The following is an 8,109-nucleotide window of genomic DNA, read 5'->3' as shown; positions in this document are numbered from 1 at the left end:
CCGCGCAGCGCTCTCCCCCCCCTCCCCCGCGAAGGGCCAGCGGTGCGGTGCGGGGGGAGCGGGACTCACCGCCCGCCCCGTCGGTGCGGAGCCGGGCAGCGGGGCCTGGGGGGCAGCACTGCCCTGGGGTGCGAACGCTCTTCCTCCTCCTCCTCCTCCTCCTCCTCCTCCTGCCCTCGGGGCAGCAGCCGGGCGGGGGGGGAGGTTCCCAGCCCCCGGGGCCGTCTGCGTCCCACCCTCCCCACAGCCCCCGGCGGTGCCCGGCTGGGGCGGGTGCTGCCAGGGGTGGGAGAGCCAAATCATCCTGATTCCCGCTCCCTGGCACCCCAGCTGTCACATCCCCACCACTTGAATTTTTCCATTTCCCCCTAGATGTACAATTTCAACACAGAGAAGACTTTTTTTTTAAATTTTTTCAAACCAGGATGGCTCCATCCGAAAACACGTTTCCCTTCTTGTCTTGCCCATTAGATATAATTTAACACAAACCACCTGCTATAATTACTGATTATACAAGGGGTCCCCTGTTTTCACAAACTACTAACAGGATTATCTAACAAGTGCTAGATTTCAAATTAACCACAAACATGACGTCGGGATTCATTTCGCCACACTAGAAAGGAGGGAAGGGGTGGATTTGGGGACAGGGTGGTCCTGGGTGCTCTGTGCCCAGCATCACTTCGCCCTTACCGGAGCTGGGCACATCCAGGAAGACACATCATCCCTGCAGCACCTATGAAGGCACTATTATAATTATAAAAATTGAAGAACATATATGGAACCATTCTAAACTGCTGTCTCGGGGGAGTTCAGAGAGGCCTGATCCATCCTGGGGCAGAGCAGCAGCTCAGCCTCCTGCCCGCTGCCTTTGCCTGGCCATGGGAAATGGAGGGCTCTAAAAAAACTCTATTAGAGATGAGTTAATTAATGGTAATTGGAAAAGGGACCTCCCCTACGTAAAATCGCCTTTCTCTACAAAAGAGCGGTTGAAAATAATCTGAGGAAAAAAAACCACAACGAAACCCCACAACATCATAATGAAGTTTTTGAGGTGTTTTTTTTTCGCTGAAGGGAGCGGGGAGGAGGAAAAACCTCCCAGCCCCAGCCCTGGCCTCGCTGCTGCCAAATCCCAGCAGCAGGAGCAGCTCTCCTCGCATGCCGCCTGGGCGAAGCCTCGTGGTCTGCCATGAAACCCGGTTCTCCTGCTGCGTGGAAAATGGCTTTACCTGGGGAAGGGGGACCTGGAGGGGCTCAGCCTCCAGCCCTGGCACCCAGGGATGCTGCTGCGGGGCTGGGGTCCCTGCCCTGCCTGCCAGCACCACCACTCCTCCTTCCCGTCCTTCAGCCACAGCTTCAACTCTTTAGGCCTGGCGGAAAGTAAATCCTTTTAATGAGTCAAATAATTTTGGCCACGAGAAATTTCCCCCCTCTCCTTTGTAATTAGAGCTGGCCGCGTGTCTAAAATGATCTGCTTTCCAGAGGGAAACAATAATTGAATTGTTGGGTGTCTCCCGAGCTTTGCAGGGCTCCGGGAAGGCTGCGAGGGAAGCTGAGCCGTTCTCTTGTTAGCGCCTGCGACGAGAGCGAGACACCCTAGAATTCAATTACCCGGCTCCTCCAGGAACCGTTATAATTATAACGTCAAGTTGTTTTTTAAAATTTCATAATTACGTTTTAGGATCCTTGCGTGGATGTTTGGGAACGCGCCTGCCCGGCCCCGACCCCTGCGTGCGCCCTCCTTTGCTGAAGCCTTTTCCTCGCCTGTGCTTCGGTGGCACCCCCTCTCCCTGCACCCAAGGGTGCCTGGGGTGCCCTCCCTCTCCATCCCTGGAACCCATCCCACGGCTCCTCCCAGCCTTTCTCTGCTCCACGTCACCGGACATCTCTCCCAAGCACTGTGTCACAGCGTCACGGCACAAGAGGGGAGATTTAGATTAGATCTAAGGAAGAAATTTTGTACAATGAGGGTGGTGAGGCACTGGAACAGGTTGCCCAGAGAAGTTGTGGCTGCCTGGTCCCTGGAAGTGTTCAAGGCTGGGTTGGATGAGGCTTTGAGCAACCTGATCTAGTGGAAGGTGTTCCTGTCCATGGCAGGGGGGGTTGGAACTAGATGATCTTTAAGGTCCCTTCCAACCCAAACCATCCTATGATGCTGTGAACAGGCTGGTGACACGTCCCCATGTCAGGTCTCCTGTTCAACCCCCTCGATTTCCCTGCCTGCAAAATCAATTCCCATGCACGCCTATTCTAGAAGAGAATCGAGAAGGAGCAAATCGAAGTCACCAGTTACTGACAATTTTGTCTTCAGCTAGTTAGAAACAGGTCCCTGATGTTGTCCTGCCCTCAGTGGCACCAGAGGGGGAAGATTTGGGGCATGCCGGGCGGTGGCCGTAGGAGTGGAATGCTCAATCTCAGTGCTGCTTGTGCTCAGGTTGGTACCTTCACCTTCAAAAATGCAAACATAAACCAGAAAAACTCTCCCATTCCTTTTGCAGGTGGAAATTAGAAGCTCAGAAGTGCTTGATGAGCTGCTGGTGATGCCTTGCAAGCTGGGGTTGGGAGTGGCACCGTGTTTGGATGGTGGTTGAGCTGCTGTTAGGCTCTCCTTAGAAAAGTGGATCAGACTGTTTGTATCTTACATTCCTGCTGAAATGAGAGAGCTGTGACTCCTTGCTTGCTGCAGAGCCCTTGTTCAGTGCTTCTTCTCTCCCCTGCCCTCACCATGTACCTGTTGCAGACTTCCCCTGGACACATGCCCTGGGAAGTGCCTGCCCAGGAATCACCTGGCCAGGTATTCGTCTGTGCAGAGACCAACGCCGGGCTGATAAGTACCAGGACTGGATGGAGATCTCTCGGCTGTACAGCCCTATTTGACGGTGTTTACTGAAGGAGCTTCTTCTGCAAGATAGGAAAGAGGAGACTGAGAGAAAGAGCAAAATGATAGAAGAGTGAGAAGACCAAATTGAGGGAAGGTAAAAGAATCGTTAGCTCCTTCTCCGAAGAAACGGTGAGCAGAAAAGCTAAGCCTGGTCAGGCACAGCTAGGGCACAGGCATTGCAGCACAACCCGTTTTCCAGGTATGTGCTAAAATTCTGCATTCCACTGTCAGAGGGATCTGCTGCATCCTGATTTGGGTCTCCTTGCTGAAGCTGAATGGAACCTGAGAACATTCCCAAGTTTGATTCAGCCCAGCGTCATGTGCCAAAGCGGGGAGAGAGTCTAACTCAGACTGTGGCACCAACACTTCCTGCAGAGCTCCCTGCCAAGGTGGATGGACCAGGTTTCCCGAGGTGTGCACGCAGGAATTTGCTTTACATGGGCTGTGCCATTTTTTTGTAGAGGGAGAAACTTGACCATGTCTTTAGCTCCCTGTAGCCAGCAAAGAGCCACAATGCACAAGGCTATGCACAACAGGACCAGGCAGTGGAATGCCTGATGTTCTCCTCTCCTACCCTGTGGCTGCTGCCAAGAAGGTTGGACAGCCCCAGGCAGAAGGAGAGTGTATCAAAATTAATCCTGGTAACCACCCATCAGCACCGAGACACAGGTGCCACCAGAATAACCTTGTTTTGATAGTGCATCTTGCCCTCAGCTGCTCAGACCAGCTCCTGCTGAGCTTGGACATAGGTCCTGGGGAGGGTGGTGCACACCATTGGCTTTATGGACCCACATCGCTGTCTGGTTGAGGTGCAGAAGATGAAGAGCGTGTTTCAGTCTTTGCAGGTGAGGGCCCCTAGTAACAGTTGTGGCACTGGGGTGGGAGAGCGGAGAGGAATACGCAATGACTGTGCTGATTTCAGACTGGGAATAGACTCACTCTTCATTCCCTCAGACAAGCAATTAGAGCCGTCTCCCCAAGCAGTTCCCACCCAGCAAGGAGTTCCAAAATATGAAAATTCTTCCTTTTCATATTATTTTCCAGATGTTCAGTCTTCGCTTCCCTTTATTAATGCTTCTTTTGCCAGGGTGACTCATTTAACAATTAGCTTAGGCATAGGGTGTAGCAGCTGTTACAGATATTACCTGTGCCTCTAAGGCAAAGCTTCTTACCTTGGTTTTTTATCCCTCTCTCCTTTCCTTCTAGGCCTTTAATAACACGCAAAAACATCTTTAAATTAATGGGAAGCTCTGATTCCTCAACCAGGTCAACAGATGGCTCATTTGGACCTGCCTTCAATTAAGCAGGTGGAACATGCCCAAGGAGCAGGCAGGCAAATGCAGCTGTTCTTTCCCCAAGTCCCACTGCAGATCTGATGGGACAGACTCCTTCGCAGGCTACTTGTTCCATCAACCTCATAACTTTGCGTTCAAACTTCCCTTACCTGGCTGCATCTTCCAAGAGATTGCTCCTTCTCATGACCATGAGCTGTGGGTGTGACGATGCTGAGATATCTGTGCATTGTTGGCTTCAGGGTCTACTTCCAGTGTTTGACTGTTGGGCAAAATTCTCAGGCCCTGGTGTTTCTCAGCTTAAACATTGATCAGCATCTTTCGTTCACATATTAGTGGATGTTGAGTATGGAGTTTAAAACTTGACCCTAGTGCCATCTCATTTTAGGACGAGAGAAAATAGCCTCAAGCTGCGCCAGGGGAGGTTTAAAGTGGATATTAGGAAATATTTCCTCACTGAAAGGGTTATCAAACATTGGAACAGGCTGGCCAGGGAAGTGGTTGAGTCACCATGCCTGGAGTACTTAAAAGGTCTAGATGTGGTGCTCAGGGACATGGTTTAGTGGTGGACTTGGCAGTGCTAAGTTGACAGTTGGACTCAATGATCTTCAAGGTCTTTTCCAACCTGAATGATTCTGTGATTACAACTGAGATGTCCTACATCCTCTGTGTGGCCTTCAGCTGCTGCTCTTGGAGGCTATACATCTCCTCCGCCAAATTTATCAGCCCCATAGGGATGTCTTGAATACCCTGGGGTGTCTAAAATTATGGCAATGTCTGTGTTTTGCAACTGAGTTCTACCAAGAGAATCACTAGTCCCAAGGCGATATCTTCATATCTGTATTCAGTACAGACTCATTCATACCATGGTAGAACTCTCATCCCAGCAGCGCTGCAAGCTGATTGAGTAAAGATGAAGTAAAAACTTAGCAATGACATCAGGATTTGCCTTGGTGATAACAAGTGCTTTGTTTGTATTAAAAGCAAAAAATTGATAAAGATCTGAGTGAAATCATCAGGACTGGTTGTCCTGTTAGATACCATTACCATCTTCCACTTCCAGCTGATAATTCAGCTGCTTACTACTGTGTAGCTCTTTACCTGATGTTTTTATTCACTCTTACTCAACTTGTTCCAAAATAGCCTTAAGCAAGGTGCTCGTGAAGTGACCTATGGGAGGTTTGGTAGGAGGATCACTCAAGGGCTGACCTCCAGCAATGAACCAGTCACTGCGGCTCCACTATGGCTGTTGCTTCCTTCCGTGAGCAGAACTCCGAACCTGGAGCTGCTTGTGATGCTCAGCACCTCTCCAGTCCCACTGACTTCACCTACGATACACCTCATGTCTCCTGTGTTTGAATCCTTCTGGGATCAGGACTTCACTGATGGCACTGTCTGGGTGTAAAGCAAGGATAAAGCAAGTAAAGTAAGGATAAACGTTTCAAACCAGAGCTTTCAGAGCTCTGCATGGAAACAAATGAGCTCTGCTTGGGTGGACAAGGTCTCTGTTGCACAGAGAGCCCTGGAAGTTTTGATTTTTTGCCCTGTTTACTTTGCTAATGCTGGGTAAGTCAGCAGGGTGTGTATTCCTGGTGGTTCTTCCTCAGCCGAAGCTCTGCATCTCCATTAGCTTCACAGAGATTTCCGGACTATGCTGTTTGATCCTTGCAGAGCAAAATTTGGAGTGGGCTTGGGTGATGCCAGCTGGGATGTGTTGCACATCTTTCCTACACCAGCTTGCTTCACCTCTTCCACCGGCTCAGAAGCAGCAAATTTCCTGGAGAAATCAGAGCATGTTGCTTAGCCCACAGCACAGCTCCGTGCAGTGCCCAGGCTCCTACGCTACGGGGTCCTGGTGCAAGATCTCAGAGCAGAGTCCCACCAGAAGGACCCTCTACCCTTGGTCTCCCAGCTGCACATCAAGAGAGATCTGAGATCACTGATAAGTTTTCTTGTTTTTGGATGACATCAGGTCCACGTTATACCTGGCATTAAATTCAACAGGAGCTTGTTTTATAAAGCAGCGAGAGCATAATAGGTACCGGTATTAAAAACTGAATGATAGCTTGTAGGTTTCAGAGTTAACACTCAGCCCGAGGTAACCCCATCTCCAAAAGCTCCTGTTTGCAATCGTGGCAGGCTCCAATACAACGTGACAGCTAGGCAGCTGCCTCTGCAAAGCTGCTCTTCTGAGCCAGGGCAGAACAGGTGTGAAGACTTTGTGTTTGGTGGGTTTTTTTTGTTTGTTTGTTTTTTTGTTTGTTTTTAAAAACACCCTTTGGTTTGTCTTCTGAAATGCAGTTGTCAGAACAAGGCAGAGGTTCTGCAGAACAACCCAGCTCCCTGCTTGCTTCCCCAAACACTGAGGTTGGGGATGTGGGTCCTTCCAGCCAGCTGACTCAGGAAGTTCAGCTTTTTTCCTTGCATCACATTGTGAAAAGAGGTTCGGAGATAGCCAGGGAAAAAGGGAAAAAAAAAAAATCCTTGGACAAGCTGAGAGTAAGTTCTGAGAATAAAAAGGCCCAGACAGAGCAGCTTGCAGACTACAGATCTGGCACAGGTATCTGCTACCTTTCAAGCCACCTCAACTTTCTTGTGAATCCAGGTTATCTTATTTTAATTTTTGGGCACCTACTCTAGGATACCTTAAAATCGATGAACTTCCTGTGCATTCATCCGCAGGTAAGAGACACAGACAGCCTTCGGCAGGACTTATATAGATGTATGTATTTTAAATTCAAGCTAATTCAGCTTGACACTACCAGAATATGGCCTTCAAAGCTTTCTGAACAGGGCTAAGAGTACTCAGGGTGACCTCTGAGACTTCAGTCAGCTTTTGCTGATACCGTAAGGGTAGCTGCTGTGATGGCACTAACCCAGATCCAACCCTGACTTCAAGAGTCAGCCCATGCGATCTGTGACCAGATTCTGCAATGCAGAGTGGGTGATTTTCTATCTGGTGGGAACCCGGAGAGAACGGGTGGAACAACCTTCACTCTCCTCTGTCCTCGCCAGCAAACTGTGGGCCAGCTGCAAATCGTTCTATGACTGTTACAGTTCTTGCTGTTTGACCTACTCAGCTGCTTTTGACCAGTTAGAAAATAATCAACATCAGCACCAACAATACTCAACATCTATTGCTTTTGGGAAGAGGGAGCTTGGAGCATCCCTGGAGCGGCTACAGGAGTTGATCTCCCCTTCCCAGCCCCAAGCCACGGCAGGCTGGCCCCAGAGATACTCACCCGGCTGCTGCAGGGCCGTGCTGGAGCCATGGACCAGCTACTGAACTGGGAGAAAACAATGTGGCTGTGTTTGATTTCCGTGCGAAAATGCTGATTTGTAACTGGTATTTTAATTCCTAGGAAAGGTAGCAAGTTGAGGTAATCTCTGTAGCACTTGTTTGATATTTAATACAACAGAACCCAAACTACTTAATACACAGACATGACTTACTGTAATAGAGAAAACATCATGTGCAGCTGAAGAAAAACTTTACCGAGTAAAACTCAATAATTAAGCTCTGACCCTTTATGACTTTTGGGGCAGTAATGCATAATTTATAGAAATTATCCCATATGCTTTGAATTTTGCCTTTGAAAGTTAGCCAGAGCAGGCCAGAAGCACCATCATGACCTACAGACTTTCTTACCCCACAGGCAGGCATGAGGACTGTGGTTTTATTGCACGTGTAATTCATCTGTCCCCCTTTGTAGCCCATGAAGGCAGAACCTTATCACTGCCTGACAGGATTTAAATGCAAGGAGAGAAATCCAAACTAGGTATGGGGCAACTCACATGGTAGTTCCTGACCCAGAGAAACCATCATCACCTATAGGTACCTTTCTTGACCTTTTAGCTGAAAGAACCTGTGATCACCCACACCTCTCACAGCTTTCCAAGACAGGGCCCTCAATGACCTCTTTACAGAAGTATGCTTTG

This window comes from Tauraco erythrolophus, chromosome 7 (assembly GCF_009769465.1).
Source record: "Tauraco erythrolophus isolate bTauEry1 chromosome 7, bTauEry1.pri, whole genome shotgun sequence".
Taxonomy (NCBI): Eukaryota; Metazoa; Chordata; class Aves; order Musophagiformes; family Musophagidae; genus Tauraco; species Tauraco erythrolophus.
The sequence above is the reverse complement of the archived record's forward strand: the minus strand, read 5'-3'. Positions refer to the sequence as shown.